This window comes from Marmota marmota, unplaced genomic scaffold, assembly GCF_001458135.2.
Source record: "Marmota marmota marmota unplaced genomic scaffold, marMar, whole genome shotgun sequence".
Lineage (NCBI taxonomy): Eukaryota > Metazoa > Chordata > Mammalia > Rodentia > Sciuridae > Marmota > Marmota marmota.
In genome coordinates, this window is record NW_025999894.1 from 6796776 (window position 1) to 6799530 (window position 2755).

A 2755-nucleotide genomic window follows, 5' to 3' on the forward strand; every position below is an offset into this window, starting at 1 on the left:
CCTTCCAGGCTCTGAAATTCTGGGGTCTCCTGCTCCTGGCCCGCCACTCCCCTGTCCTGGCACTTCTGCCTTTCCCTGCTCTGCCCACCCTTCCCTCTGCCCTTTCTGCACCCCACAGACAGAGCCCGGGCTGCCGGACCCTTGTCCAGACGGAACTGCAGCCCGCGGCTCCGTCTCAGGTGTGCTCAAGTCCAGCCCGGCCCTGTGGCCCTGCTGACTCAGTTCCTTGGTTGGGTAGAGATGCTGGGGCGGGGCAGTGAGTGGGGAAGAGGCCTTAGTCCAGTGCTCTGGCAGGTGGGAGGACTTTGACCCCTCGGCCTCGCCTGGGGTGTCATGGGTGATTCCCCAACCCCTCCCCCCACGCTGTGGGGGGCCTTTCTGGAGGCTGTCCCCTGAGGCCCCTGTCTGCTCCTCCCCTTCCAGGGCTGCCTCCTTAGGGCCCAGGGGATCCTGAAGCCTAAGAAGGACAGTGACCAGGAGTCTAATAATAACCCCTAGTGGCCTGCTGCCTTTGGGCCCAGGCAGTTGGTGCCAGTCCTTCTGGAGGAGGGGAGAATCCACCTTCCTGCCGTGGAGGACGCAGGAGGCAGTTCAGGGGGCGTGCCTGCCCCTGCCTCTCCCTGCGCCCTGCCAGGCGAAGGGCCTGGAGCGCTGCCTGGACTAGCTCGGGGCTCCCCAACTCCCACCAGGGCGTCAGGAAGCCGATATGATTTCAGGAACAGCTGTGTTGTTAGGGGGGCGCCCCAGATCCTGTTCCCGGGTCCCCATCATGTTTTTCTGTCCATTGGAGGAAATCTAAGCCCCCAGCTGGATCAAGAAGACCCCTGGGTGGAGGAGGGGTGGTGAGGCCCCCTCTGGCCGCTCCCGGACAGCAGCACCTGTCTTGCCAGCAGCTGGGCTGAGGGGTCTGTGCCTGCCCCACCCGCCCTCGGTCCCATGGACTGTGGGTAGCTGAGCTGGAGGGACCATTTATGGTCCCTGCCCCTCTCTACGCCCAGCGTCCTGCCCCAGACATCCTTTGTGCTGGGCTCCAGAGGGCACCCCTTCCGTGGCCACTGCTCCTCCTATTTTGTAAGTCCCCCTGTTTTCTGACCACCGGTCTTTCCTTTTCTCCTGAGCACCAGAGGCAGCCGGTCAGTTCACAGCATGAATTGGGCGGCTTCTGCGGTAGGTCATCTCAGTCCTCAAGGCCACCTGCTCTGCCAAGCCTGGGTGACTGTGATAACCAAGGCAGCCAGAGTAACTCTGGACAGTTGCTGAGGGCTCTCTGGGGCGGGCCTTTACAGCGGCAGCAGCCAAGTAGTTTGGCCCTCCCTCTGGGGGTGTTGGACTCCACTTGTCTCACTGTGTGACCCTGGGCAGGTTTCTTACCCTCTCTGAGACTTGCCTCCCTCATCTACAAGTGCTCATGGAAAGTAATGATCATGTAATAGGATGGACGGTCCCTGGCACCTAACAGGACCCAGAGGTAGACGTCACCAGATGATGGGCCTCGGGGTTGCAGCTGTCCAGCCACAGCACCTACAGGAGAGAGAGACCCTGCACTCCTGGAAGCAAAACGTACACAGGGCTTTAGCTCATGCCGCAGGTGTCCAAGCCTGAGGGTCCCTGTGGCTGCATTAAGAGCTGGGTGAAGGTGGGCGTGGGCAGTGTGGGTCTCAGGGAGGCTCCCAGGCGGAGGGACCTTAGAAGAGCAGGTCCCCTGGAAGATCCTGAGCAAGCTCGGTGCACCAGGCTCTGAGGAAGGAGGGGCTCCCGTTCGGTTTTGGGGGAGTGGCAGGAACCCCCAGTTCCCCAGGTGGCTGCCCCTCCCCCCTCGCCTGGGTGAACTTGAATCTGGGTCTTGGGGAAGGGAAGGCCGCTTAGGCTGCGCCCACCATGGGGAGGTTGCCCAGCAACGGTGGGGAGAGCCCTCCTCGCCCTGGGGCAGCCCATACGGAACCTTTGACAGGTGAGAAGGTCTGACTGGAGACGTCCCCTGGAGGAGCCAGTGAGAGCCCCAGAGTCAGCACGTGTCCATAACCCTGCTGGGGAAGGAGGAGACCCCCTGACCCAGTGCCCCTCGGGCAGTGTTGGGGACGACAGGAAGGGCACCTGGCCCTAACCCCAGCTGTGTCTCAATGAGTGAGCCACGTCAGTGTCCCGGTCACCATCCACCCCGCGCCCCGCTGGGGGACAGAACTCAGGCTGGTGTCCCCGCCCCACGTCCAGCGCAGGGCAGGCAGAGGCGCCCTGGTCTCCACCTTCTCCCCACTGAGTCCCAAGTGCCAGTCCAGGTCCCTAGGCCTGAGGAGGGTCAGGGTGGGGCTCGGCCAGCGCAGGCATCTGAGGAGGGAGGGCGGCCACTGCCCGGCGGGAATGAGGAAGGCCATTCACCCTGAACACTGAGTCACCGGCATCAGACAGTCACGCACATGAGCCGCGAGGGGTGGCCTTCCCGTGGGCCTGGGGCTCCCTCTGGGTGCTGCTGACTCCCCTGGCCTCCCCCCCAGGAGGGTCACCTCCCCAGCTGTTGCCCCTCCCCCACCCAGGCCAAAGCCCCTGGGGGTCCAGCTGCAGTTTCATGCCACCCAGCTTGGGCCCTGCCCTGTGCCCCCCACTCTGGTTTTCTGACAAACCAGAAATAATTGAAGTGCCTTTGATGTGGGAGAGGCCTGAGCGCTATGTGGAGGCTGGGGGGCACGGGGGAGGCACGGGTGGTGTGGGGACTGTCCTCCTTAGCCCTGTCCCCCCAGAGCAGGAGGGCCTGGGCCAG

At 63.7% G+C, this 2755-nt stretch overlaps 1 long non-coding RNA gene across 1 annotated transcript in view; it reads left to right on the forward strand.

Moving 5' to 3' along the window:
* Positions 1-1703: 1703 nt before the first annotated feature.
* The window catches only part of LOC107157217, a 2084-nt gene continuing 1032 nt past the window's right edge, over positions 1704-2755 (forward strand). The window contains exon 1 of the long non-coding RNA XR_001505468.2: positions 1704-2124. This is a non-coding gene — a long non-coding RNA (uncharacterized LOC107157217). The remainder of the gene's footprint in view (positions 2125-2755) is intronic.